Source organism: Ornithodoros turicata, chromosome 6 (assembly GCF_037126465.1).
Source record: "Ornithodoros turicata isolate Travis chromosome 6, ASM3712646v1, whole genome shotgun sequence".
Classification (NCBI taxonomy): Eukaryota; Metazoa; Arthropoda; class Arachnida; order Ixodida; family Argasidae; genus Ornithodoros; species Ornithodoros turicata.
This window is the reverse complement of record NC_088206.1, coordinates 10,624,905-10,638,300: the sequence shown is the minus strand read 5'-3', so window position 1 is coordinate 10,638,300 and position 13,396 is coordinate 10,624,905. Positions and strand designations below refer to the sequence as shown.

General features: G+C 45.9%; 1 protein-coding gene across 1 annotated transcript in view; it reads left to right on the top strand.

Moving 5' to 3' along the window:
- The window catches only part of LOC135397626 (trissin receptor-like), a 191,056-nt gene that overhangs the window by 27,851 nt on the left and 149,809 nt on the right, over positions 1 to 13,396 (top strand). The window contains exon 2 of the mRNA XM_064629239.1: positions 415 to 491. The gene's annotated coding sequence lies outside the window, so the exon portion shown is untranslated. The remainder of the gene's footprint in view (positions 1 to 414; positions 492 to 13,396) is intronic.

Genomic DNA, 13,396 nt, shown 5'->3' with positions numbered 1-13,396 from the left:
GCATGCTCGTGTTCTCATAGTTATCGCTGCATAATTAAGAGGACATGAATCAAGCACCAACAAGATTCCTTTTCAAGCTAACGTGAAATCCTCGGGTTTAGTGCCGAACTCCGCAACTTTCCACGTCGGCGCCCTTCGGGAGGTAACTCGCCTACTGCGACCAGCGCCACCTGGACCTTTCATTGCAGTTTTGTGCGCTTATTTTCCGGCGCCCGGCACACTTCTCCTTCTAGCCACTGTAATCATGTGGTCACTGTCACGTGGTCCTATCAAGCCGTTACGGACGGACCTAGACAGCTGTCGACGTTGGTGGGTCCTAGAAGCTATAACGTCGCAGGAAATTACGTTCGGCAGGAGTGATAGTCGAAGAGTTTTATGTCCGTTCCTCACGTTTTATACGCTCTTCTCCCACAGACCCCAGAGCAACGTATCGCCTCATCAACACGAGGAAAAAGAGAGAGAGAGAGAACGTCGCGCCCATAAATCCACTGGTAAGAGTTCACCTTTTTTATGTGTCGCCCTGAAGAACTGACAACAACTCATTCTGCCGATGGAGTGCGAAACGACGCAATCAATCCGTTTTGCTTTCCTGTTTGTAAGAGAAATCGTTCGCGCATAGTCGACTATGGTACGAGGACGAGTTTACGTGGTATCGTAGCCGGTAGCCAGTTTAACAGGCTGCTGTAGAAGAAGAAGAAGAAAAGAACCAAATCATTTTCTTTTATTCTTCGGGAAGTTAAAGGGAATGCAATGTTTCTCCTTCCGCCAGCTTCTCAGATGTAAAACCTACGGGTCTTTCAGAAACGAAAGCAAACAAACAAACAACCAAACAAAAAGGAGCAAACAAAAACTGCCTGGGGCGGATGCTTTTTGGCCTGAAAGGTGCCCCATTCACCTTGCAGCGTGCGGTCGATGCTGTCATCGATGATGCAAAATTTGACTATGCTCTCGTTTACATGGATGACTGCGTAGTCTACAGCAAGACTTTTGATGAGCATTTGGAGCATCTATCTGCTGTATTCTCACGTTTTGAAGAAGCAGACTTAAAATTCAAGCCACAGAAATGCTTTTTCTGTTTCGGAGATTTTATTCTTGGGCTATGTTGTCACCAGGCGCGGTATCTCACCTGACCCAGCTAAAATAGCCCAGCAACATCAAAGACCTTCAGTCGTTTCTTGGTTTGACGTCCTACTTCCGCAAGTTTATACCAAGATACAGCGTACTGGCCGCACCACTGCGAGACTTGCTGAAGAACGACGTTCCGTTTCAATGGACTGACGTGCATTCTTCCGCGTTCTGTGACGTCAAGGAAGCTCTCTGCAGCCCACCTGTGCTTAAACTCTTCTCCGATGACGCATCCTTTGCGATCCAAGTCCATACAGATGCCTCCAAACTTGGACAGGGGACCCTCCTCTTGCAAGAGGATGATGTTTCGTGCAGGGTGTCCAACCGAAAGGTTTTCCGTTCCGGTTTTTGTTTCGGTTCAAAGAAAACTGATCAGTTCCGGTTCAGCTCCGAAGTAAAAAAAAAAGGAAAAAAATATAACGGTTCAAACCGGTTCAGTTTCGCATGGTCTAATGAGAATTGATTGCGGCGAAAATAATCCCCTTTATTCTTTCCAAGAGATAGAGAGAGGGAGAGAGAAATAAAGAGAGAGGTTATAAGGTCCTACCATGTGACTTATACACGAAAACAAGGAGCTCGTCTTGTGCTCTGGCACATTGTTGTAAGGTGAGGTTCGGGAAGTTTCCCAAATACCGATGGATGCCATGTATTTATGCACTTGAGGTCTTACGTTACGTACCCTTGGGGGCCAAATAGTTCAACTTTCCATTTGAACTGAAAACCGAAAACATATTTTCGATTTCCCTCCGTAGCATACAATTTAGTTTCGGTTTTCGTTCCATTTCGGTTCGCCCAAAAATGACGTTTTCGTTCTTTTGTTTTTGGTTCAGGTTTTCGGTTCGCTCCGGAACCCTGGTTTGGTGGAAGAAAACAGTAAAACGGAGTACGCGCCGCGCATGCACTTACAGGCGCTATTTACAGGGGGGGGGGGGATATGTTTATTAAGAAAAAGAAAGGAAAGGCATTTACAGGGATTGTGATTGCGACACTTTCGTAGATACGGTCCATAAGTAGAACTGTATCGAGAAGCAGACGCTCCGCTCCGAATACGCGGGAAAAAGGGTTATCGTGAGGAGGAGCAGGTTTCTGGGCAAAGACCCCAAGCACGAGTGGGATAGCCCGCAATGCTCTCTCTCTATAGTTCTACTCAGCGCCGATAGGGTGGCTCTCCAACTGCTCCGACAGCCGTCGCCACGTTAAAATTAACGTTGGGAAAAATGTACTCCACGCCACCGCATTGAGTACGTGTCGTACTTGCGTTGTTTGTCGTGCATTGCATTGATTGTATTGGATTGATTGCAGTGCATTACATTGATTACGTTGATTGACTTGCATTACTTGTGGTGCATTCCTACGTGTCGTACTTGGCGAGATACAAGCCATCGAACACATGTACGGTGTAAAGCTCTGACGTCATAGGAGCTACCCCCCAGCTATACGTACGTCCTTTCCCGTTTTCTAATCTGTCTAACACTGGAGAGTGCTAGTTGACCGTTGACGACGTCACCGTGAAGCTATACCGTACCTACCGGAACCAATGGCAGCATGCATGACTCAGAATCTTATCTGTTGATTGGGTGCGGTAGGCACGGTACTTCAAAAGCAACGTTATCGACGGTCTACTAACATGCACTATTCTCTAACAGGCAGTTTTAGCAAACCATTGGTAAGGTTATCGTGTCTATAGGAACCAATCGCAGTCGTGTGTGACTCAGAGTATTATCCTCTGATTGGTTCCGATTGATACGGTTCGACGCAAGCAACGTTATCAACAATTTGCTGAAACTCGCTAATGTCCATGCTGTTACCGGATTTGAAACTGTCACGGTACGGCGAATATTACAGGGTGTTGATAACATCACCGTTAACTTACCGTATACCCACCGGAACCAATGGGAATGCGCGTGACTTAGAATCTTATCAGTTGATTGGGTGCGTCAGACACGGTACTTCGGAAGCCACGATATCAACGGCCTACTCACAATTAGCGGGTGTTAATAGACCGCTACCGGTAGGCTACCGTGTCTGCCGCACCCTATCAACAGATAAGATTCCGAGTCACGCTCTCTGTCATTGGTTCCGGCAGGCGCGGTAAGTTAACGGTGACGTTATCCGCGTTACTAACACTCGTTATTCATTTTTTATATAATTGGGTGGTTACGTCGCGAGACAACTGAGACTCGTTATTCAGTGCTCATCGATGTAATTCGTGCATGTTTTGCTTATCAGGTTTGTGTACGTATCGTGGCAAATAGTGTGTTGGAAAAATTCTTGTTTAGGGTCGCTCAAGTAGACAGTGTGAAGGTGACGACGCAAATGGAGATCACAGGGCCAACTGTGTAAACGTTTGCATCTTTCTGCGACCGACTTTCTCCGAGGGGAAAATAGGACACATTTGGTGTCACTGTTAGCTTCTCCTATTTGCAAGCTCAGTATAGATCTGTTCCCGTGGGCCAGGTGGGCCAGGCCAAAATGTGTATCTATGTCGTTACACGTATATACATATATATATATATATATATATATATATATATAAAAGTGTGGCTTTAAATAACGATTAGCTACAATTCTGCTACAATTCTTACATTTTACTGATGACGACCAATTCCAAAGTTACTTTATGGATGCTAGGTATTCATCCTGTCATCCAGTAGCTACACACTCACTTCGACAGTATGTACCGTATATATAACTGGCCTACAGCAACGGCATCTGTGCTGACCTCATAGCTCATAGCCTCATAGGCGGAGAGGTCTGCGGGGTGACTGCTAATTTAATTGACGTAACTTTTATTTAATTATTTACAATGGATAAAAAATACAAATTTTTGAATGAATTAATCAATCGCGTTTATTCCGTTAATAATGCTCCGTTGGCCCCATCTGATATATGAACCACTAGACTCCGCAATTAAATATAATCGATGGCAATAAACCTCGCGAGCAGCTTTGTGGAATTCTTATATGTGACAGCCCCCTACATTGCATCGCACGTACTAAATGAAAGCCGCTGATATACAGCTGTCTGTCACAATTGATGATGAGACGGTAAAGTAAATGGACCACTCCTGACGGCGCATTTTCTCCACTTCCCGAGTCAGCAAAGTGAACGTCTGCTGAAACGTCGTTATCTTCTCTCACCAGTAGTGTTCGTACGCCTTCTTTCCGACGGCGATATTTGTAACGCTCAGAAATATCGACGTTTTAGCCCTGGTCACTTCCTCGCTGTTATTGAAGAGTTACACGAGACAGATCGTGTAGAAAGAGGAACTCCCTCGGGGCAACCGCGCTGGCGCTGGTGAAAGCGATATAAATGTGTATGCAGAGTTGGGAAATGAATAGCCTCTTATTGAGTTTTTCCCTCGACGTCTTCCACTTGACACCGGTTTAGTGTTGCTCTCTCGTTCTGGCTAAGTGCCATTGCTCACTGTCAAATGAACAAGAAGGAATACTGAGTTGGAGCGTTCCGCCTAAGCGAACTTTGGGATAGTGCGTGTTCATTTGTGTTCTTTGCTTTGTGAGCTCATTGCTTCTATCCATGCAGAATGCGTTTTCTTGATGCTACGTTCAGCATACGCAGCGAAAGCAAATGACTTCTTATCGTCCCTTTATTGCGTGCCGTTTCGGAAAGAACAGATGGGCTTCTTATGAAATGGAAATAGGTATTCGCTGCAATAGAATAGTGTATGAGCAATTCAGTTGTTTCTCTGTATGTGCTTCGTTGTTTGCAAGACGGGATAGCTGTCATCTTGCTCGTCCTTGAAACTTTGTATTCGTATAAAGAGGATGCAAGATGAGATGGCACCCCGCGAAGTTTGGAGAACTTCATGGTTGTGTTGATTGGTACGCTGTTGATGGATTTTATGTGATAATTTTTAACTTAAAGGTACGATATTGCCGTGGAACCATGAATAGGTCATCGTTTGCCTCAAATGAGCGAGGAAGGGCTCGAAACGCTGTTTCGTTCGTCAAGCAGCGCAATATTTGCGCAATATTTCCGCTGTGCAGTGTATTTTTCACTGCGCAAGCAAATTTACAAAAGTGCCAGGAGAAAGCAGCCATCGTTCCGGCCCAGAATGTGTCATCAGAAATGCGTGGGGAACAGTCGCAAGCAGTGTTGCCAGATCTCATCCACAGAAAGTCGCTATTGGCATTCCGCAAAGTCGCTAAAAGTCGCTAAAATTGAAATTTAAAGTCGCTAAAAAAGTCATTGCCACCACTGTGCCCCGTTTGCACGTCGAAACAATGCGGTGACAGACGTACGGTGATGTTTCAACGAATGAGTGGGCTAGACGGCCAAGTGAGGACATGACAAACCGAGTTTGAGTGGATAAAAATGAGAGAAAGTAAATCAAATTCGGAACCTTGGACATCTTCTGCTGAACTTTCTCTCGCTTTGTAATCGGAGGCACGTAATGGTGGTTTGCTTAATTGCTCGCAAAAGGTTCCGATGCCAGTGTCTTTCCGACTTGCTATACGCTTCTTTACGTCTGACAGCCTCGCATAAATCTCACACTACCAGTAGACGCACTGGGCCCTTGTGTCGCTGTCTTTTTAGGGAGACTCCGGGACAATCCGAAACTATTACAATGACTATGTAAATAAGCTCGGTACATTCTTCCGAAATGAGAAATAAAGTTGGTTTGGCAGTCGGCGACTCGGTAGTTGCCAAAAGAGCTGCGAAGCTCAAAACGAAACCGAAACTTCTGAAGGCTTCCTCTCCTACCTCCTGTACCCTGCGTGACGTCACCGGTAGTCTCGTGCGGGCCACCAGCTATTTTTCGGGCGCCCGCTTTGTAACTTCTTCGTGCCACATGGATGACCAGTCATCTGCTTTCCCGATTTCGTTCTAAAACATTCGACAGCGGTAAAAGCAAAGCCTACAGAAAGCCGTACACAAGGAATACCGGTGATGTGAAGCCCAGTGTTGCCGGACTGCTTTTCCGTGGAGGAGCGCCAAATCACTCAAAGTAAAACATTCCTTTTCTAATCATCTCTGCCACTTGGGGATGAGAAATTGTATTCACCGAAGTACCATGCGGGGTACGGATTGATGTCGCAGTGTTACCTCAACACGTTCTTGGTGCCGAGTCTCCCTCCGCAGTCATTCCTTTAGTGTTGGAAGCATCTCCCGGCTCTCTACTTATGATCGTACTTAGGAGGCATTTTGGAAAACGCATGCGTTCATTCTAAAAACAATAAAACCCTCAGTTCAAGTGAAAATGAAGATGTGTTCACGCGGCGCGTCAGAAAAGGGGCAAACAGGAAACAGCTCGAAGAAGCTGACCTTTCCTTTCAATAAATATATATTCCCTCCCCCCTCGAAGAAGCTAGCACTGCGAAAAGCAGGTCACCTCACCCACCCCAGGTCATAGTCGCGATTTATTTGTTGTTGTTGTTGTTGCGAAGAGCAGATACAAAACTAGACGCTGCACGGAGCGCGCTAGAGCTCTCCCTGACACATGTGATTTACCCTGAGCACAGGGGGGGGGGGGGAGGGAATTTAGGGGGCGGGGGGAGGGGGCTCGTTAGTTTCAATTGAGCTTGAGTTGAGTTGAGTTGATTAGAAAAGAAATAAATGGAGAAATAGTTCAATAGAGCGTGGTGGTGTACCCTGAGTGCTCAGCATGCTGCTCAGGCAGAGGCGGATCCAGGAGTTTTCTGAGGAGGCCTCCTGCCTTGGACAGCATGCTATTATAATTGAGCTTGGTGGTGTAATAGCATGCTGTCCAAGGCAGGAGGCCTCCTCAGAAAAATCCTGAATCCGCCTCTGCCTGAGCAGCATGCTGAGCAGTCAGGGCGGGCGATACATATTGTTCTTCGCGATAGCTTGTTGTCTACCGAAGTGTGACATGAAAATCATGACGATTCTTCTTGAATTCATGAGGGAATATCCGTGTAGCTAAAAAGGTCGCTAAACGTACCAGAAGGTCACACACACACACACAAAATCCGCTAATCCCAAAATGCAAAATTTTGTTGCTAGACAGACCCCGAAATCCGCTAAATTTAGCGACTTTTCCTTAAATTTGGCAACAATGACCGCAAGCTCCCATTGACCATTATTATTGTACAGCTCCCGCCAACCTTAATAATAACACTGGAAAAAATATGGTATCGTGCCCGAGCGCGATTACAGCTGGGTCATTCCAGGCCAAATCACGCAAAGATCGTGCTCGACCCCCCTCGGTTTTGCTTCCAAAAATTATCATGGACTCCTTATTGCAAATAAACATATTTTCCCGGGTTTTACTGGACAATGTTGAACCGTTGTCGAAAGTAGGCGGGGTGAAAGTTCGTCAGAATCGCGAAAACCATGCTACGAAAAAAGTTACCTACTGAGCAGGTTTTTGCGTCTAGGTGGACTCTAGTGACATAGAATGAAAGAGCGTGGCCCTAACATCCTGCCAATATCAAGTTATTTCCTCGTGTTTGATTTTCGGCCTGCGAAACAGGGCTGCTTTTTGGCGCTATTTCTTACAACTTTGCGCCCTGCTAAGGACACCACATGAACCTCTCGGGCTAGTACGCGGTAGTAGCATGGATGTGACTTAGCTGTATATAATGTCTGTTCTGGTCCTGCATAACGCATAGGAAACTTCCACCACACGGAAAAACTTTATTCGCCGAACCAAGCCTCGCGGCCCACCCGTCCGTCGTAACTATATGTAGAGTGGGTGGGATATAAAAATTATTTTCTCGCCCTTATCAAAAAGTACCTTCTCAATTTTTTATATGCTTTAGTATAGATATTGGTCTATCATCTCCATCTATTTAGATTGTTCTCGGCCGACCGCTTCATTTTCAAAAATGGCGTTGAATACGGCCAACTTTACCAAAAGTACGGCATTTGAGATTAAATGTGGCAAAAAGTATTGTGTGGTCGGCCTTCAAAACATGTGATTTTGAAACATGGGAGGTCCAGAACACGCTGAATTTATTTGTCCCTTCCAGCTTGTGCGAAAAGTGCCCTTAGCATGGCGCAAAGTTGTAAGAAATGGCGCCAAAAAACAGCCCTGTTTCTCTGGCCGAAAATCGAACACGAGGGAAGAACTTGATATTGGCAGAATGTTAGGGCCACGCTCTTTCATTCTATGCCACTAGAGTCCACCTAGACGCAAAACCCTGCTCAGTAGGTAACTTTTTTCGTATAGCATGGTTTTCGCGATTCTGACGAACTTTAACCCCACCTACAAAAACTGTTCAACATTGTCCAGTAAAACTCGGGAAAATATCGTTATTTGCAATAAGGAGTGCATGATAATTTTTGAAAGCAAAACTGAGGGGGGTCGAGCACGACCTTTTGGGTGATTTGACCTTGAATGACCCAGTTACCCTTGGGGCGATGAGGAAATCTTAGTCGAACAAAATTATTCTGTTAGTTTTAACGCAGGGATTTTGTTCCTTTAACATTCCCCCAGTGCCCCCAGGGTAGCTGTTATCGCGCTCGAAAATGAGACCCAATTTTTTTTCCAGTGTTATTATTAAGGTTGACGGGAGCTGTACCTGGATTATGTACTACCTTGAATTATGTACCTGTGACTGTTAAAGGAGAGCGTGAAATGCAGTCTCTGTGACATTCATTTCCTCCCGAAAGGGACTATTTTTTTGTGGCAATGCATTTAGTCCCCCAAAAGGAGTGAAATTACTCCATTTTTTTCCCCCTTAGAGTGTGCTACGGTACTTCAGGAGCGCGGTCCACGTCATGTGTCACCCGTTTAGACTCCCAACTGGGACTGCGAATGTCATTCAAGTGACATTGGCTTCCCTCATTGACTTGCACGCTCCTCGAAAGAGTTAGAGGGTTTCTAGAAGTGTACCAACCTTAGACTTATCTAGTCTTAGCTAGTCGCCAGCTAGATGTCAGCTGCTGTGAGATATTCCTTTGGGATATCTCACCCTATTTGTTGCGCAGCGGGTCCCAGCCAAAAACGAAAAATTTATGGAAGGGCATTTAACGGCTCATTGAAAAGTCTTTACTACTACTTGACGTAGGTCGTTCTATTGGCTACTGGCCACTGGGGAGGTAAGTTTCAGCCTAGGACATCGGGAGTAAGAGCTCCCGTTGATGATACATGTACACGCGTGCGCGCACACACTGGATGATGATGACGATGATGATGATGATGATGATGATGATGATGATGAGGTGGGCGGTTCACCGCCGCAGTGGCGGTACAGTGCCCTTTTGCACATTGGAAACGGATGAGGGGGGGGGGATATACGTTTATTTCGGAAAGGTCAGCCTGACCGAAGATCGGCTTGCTATTCCTGAAACAAAAATATGATAAAGCAAAACCAAATATAAGATGACGAGGGTGGGGTGAAGTGTAGATGACATGAAAGGTGAACTCATCATTTTTTCATGGGGTCTGTCGTCTGGAGGAAGTCGAGCAAAGCTCGACTGCCGTCGCATTATTGCCCTCTTACTGGGTTGCTGGGTATCTATATGTTGAGGGCATGGCGTGTCCTATAGCCTCATCATTCGCCGTCGTTCTCAAGTACAGAAATATCCCCCAAAGATGATGGTGAAGTGTGGCCGGTAGCCATCGTGAATGCTGACAGCTGTGCAGTACCATCGCATCTAATGTGTCCACCCTCTATATTTGCACAGCTGAGGTCGAGTGGGCTGCCGTCGGTGAAGCACTGTTTGCACGGAATCTCCGACGGTTGAAGCGTAGCTCAGCAATGAATAGCTCTGAGGCTTAGGGTCTTGCACACATTATTAAAAAAAGGAGTGGAAGGCTCCCTCTTTATCTTCGCCAGGGCGGTTATCTTTTTTTTTTTTCTTCCAAGCTCCATTCGGTGCTTGTTTACTTATCGCCTTCGCCTTATTTACAGTACAACACCCGGTCATTATAACGCGGTTTTGGGGCCTCGATGAAGCCGAGGCCGCAAAAGGTGGCGTGAGCGATCAAACAGGCGATGGAACTGCCCACTCATCATCATTTTAATAAAGTTGCTGTGGTCGGGTGAAGTCGCATCGCGTCACTAGTGATGCAAAAATATCGACGCTTTCGATATCGATAAATATCAACATCGTAAAAAAAACCTAGAAAATGGATCAAAATACCGATATTTATATCGATATTTTTATCAATATATCGGTATTTCGAACAGAAATATCGATATATCGATTTTTGAAAAGCCGTCACGCCATTACTTGAACAGTTGAAAACGTTGTAAAAACGATAAAAGAAACAGTGCAAAGCGAAAAACAACACGAAACACAAAACAAACGACGACAAGACGAAACAACGAAACAAGACGAGAAACAAGACAAACAAAGAAAGTGTTTGTCTCGTTTTTCGTCCCTTTCGTTGCATACATTGTTACATTGTTTTTTGTTTTTTTTATCGTTTTTAGAATGGATCATCAATCCGCAGAGATTTTAACTTTATTTCAGGGAAAACGTTGCCCTCGTTTTATCATCTTCCGCGCGTATTACCGCTGAGGCACGTGACGAAGATGGTGGTGGTGGTGGTGGTGGTGGTGATAGGGCTTGCCGTTGTCGGCCTCACGTATGTGGGCAACGTCACGACTCACGCCCTGGGGGAATGTGCGTCCCGGGCCGACTTCTAAGGGAACTGTGCCGACATATGTCTGAAAGCGTCTGAGGAAAACCCACGTGACGAAGGCGCTGACGAACAACTTGCATTACGGGGACCAATGACGACATGTCCTCAATCATCGATACCACTTCTGCATCGTTACCACCACCACCGTGCATCACGGTTCAGAGAACTCGGAAAAAATACTTACAGGATGCAGTCTGGAAGAGGCCAATCACACGGAAGACCCTCCCTTTCTGCTTCAACGTCCTGACTTCGCTTGTGATATACGCGGACTACGACAGAAATCTCAAATGCCAAACATAGTGGCCAAGGCACTCGCCGAAGAAGCCATCGTTGAGAAGCATGGAAAAGCATTGCAGATATACACCGATGGGTCAACCAACCCAGTAGTGGCTTCGAAGAGGGCAACATCCTTGAGCTTGAGGAAACATTGACACCGAGACGAAGGACACGGCTCAGACGGGCTCAAAAACCAGCACACAGGCATTTACTTCACGTAAACGCATGTGGCATGCCCATAAGGCATTTGGAGATAAATACATAGACGGGGATAAGGATAAGAGGAGTACAACGAAGGCAAAAGGTTGGGGTCTGCACGACCCGGGTAAAAGGGGTTTAAAAGGGTCAGTCATCCCCTCCGACGGAACACTTGGCTTGCTGACGCAGCCCTTTGAGCAGATCCCTGAAGGATTAGGCGTGTCTTCATTTCAGTAAGGGCTTTGTGTTAGAAAGATTGGGGAATAACAAATAGTGCAAGGGTTTAGGTGAGAAAAGCGGATGTTGCCCGCTTCGGATCCGCACCAGCTTGCATGCCTCCTTCTCTGTTGTTCGAGGAGATAGGATGTTCACGGAGACGGAGCCACCCCAGCAGCATAAAGTCCTCGGTTTCGGCTGCCGTGTGCGTTGCGTGTTCGGACAACTCGTTCTGCCCATTCCGATGCGTTGTTCGGCACGAAATGCAGCCCCGAACGATACACAAACTGTTCGAAACTATAGACAAAGTTTTCCCATAACGTGCGTAACATAGAGAGAAACTGATGTTCTGAGGCTGGAACAACGTAGAAGGGACAGATACAAACAAAGCCTCAAATGCCTAAGAAATCAACGATGAAAGATGAAAGTCACTGAAAAGGTTAGCCAGCTGTAGGAATCGAACCCACATCTTCTGGATTACCGGTCCAGGGCTCTACCAATTGAGCTAAGCTACCCCGAAGATGACGCACCCCGAAAGTCGCTGGAGAAGCGTGTTAGCTTAGCTCAATTAGTAGAGCCCTGGACCGGTAATCCAGAAGATGTGGGTTCGATCCCTACAGCTGGCTAACCTTTTCAAGTGACTTTCATCTTTCATCGTGCGTATATATAAGATCTTTACACGAAATATCGCCATCGTGTTGTTTAATTGTCTCCCCATGCCCCAACACTTCCTGACCGTGAAAGCGAAACCAAATCAAGAGGGAGAGAGAGAGAGAGAGAGAAAAAAAAAGAAAGTCGTCAAATTTGGTTACTAAACTCGCTGACACGTTCTTTTTTCGTATCCACTTCGCGAGCAGAAGCCGCTGAATTATTGATATTTCTCTCAGCAAGCGTATCGATATTTATACCGGCGTAATATCGCCATGTATATCGACGCGAATATCGATATTTTAAAAGTATCGATAACATCGCATACATAAAATATCGATATCATTCCATCCCTCCGTGTCACGCTTTGGTAGTAGCCTCAGGCGGAGAGGGGGTACCTCATTAGAGAGTTTTATCGTATACGCTATCGCCTTAGTGTACGTAAGGAATAGCGTTGCTGATTGTGCGCACTGCGCCACGGTCTCTTTCTGTTATGGGCATGCGCAGAATCACCAACGCTGTCGCTTACGCACGCAAAGGCGATAGCGTACGACGCACTAAAACTCTCTATTCCCTCACTGCGGGCACTCCCTCGTATAGCGGGAGGGGAGGGAGCGGGAGCGACAAAGTAGTTAGCGGGTACCTTCTCTTCGTTTTTAGGGCGAGGGCAGTACTGTTTGTGAAATCTGATGAAGACAAGCAAGCATTGCGCTTGTTCCATTCTGCAAGGGGGGGGGGGGGGTTATATGTTTAATGCAAAGTAACAAAAAAGGGAAGAGAAAGGTTAGTCACGGTGTAGGCTTGCTATTCCAAAAAACTATCAAGCAAACAAAAGAAGATACAAGCAGCTGAGTCACAGAAAATTATGAAAAAAAAAACAACAGAATAAACAATCAATCCTACAGGTGGCAATAGAAATTACAGCGTAGGCGGCGTGCTGCGAAGCTTTAGCGCAGTTCGCAAGTTTAGAGCTCGCTGACGTACCACAGTTGCTGCTGGAGATGTAGGCGCGTTTGCCAAAAGTTAAGAACTTAAGCTTATTATTGCAGCATTATATAAGCTTATTATGTAAGCAAGTTATTGCTTCCTCAATTTCTACAGTACACTCTGTACTTTAGCATAGCTTCGTATTTTTGTACAAGCGGTGGGTGTCCCAAGAGAGATGCTTCCTTCTAAAGTTGATCATCATCATCATTCTACGCGTTTTCATAGGAACTGTTGCTGTCGTCTGCTACGATAGTCGTACGTCCGGTTCTGCGGGTTGAAAATTCAAATTTCCATTGTCCAGTCATGATTTAGACTTCGCTGGACGGTGAGTAGCGGTTCCTAGCGGATCGTGCGGACGGGCTTCTCATT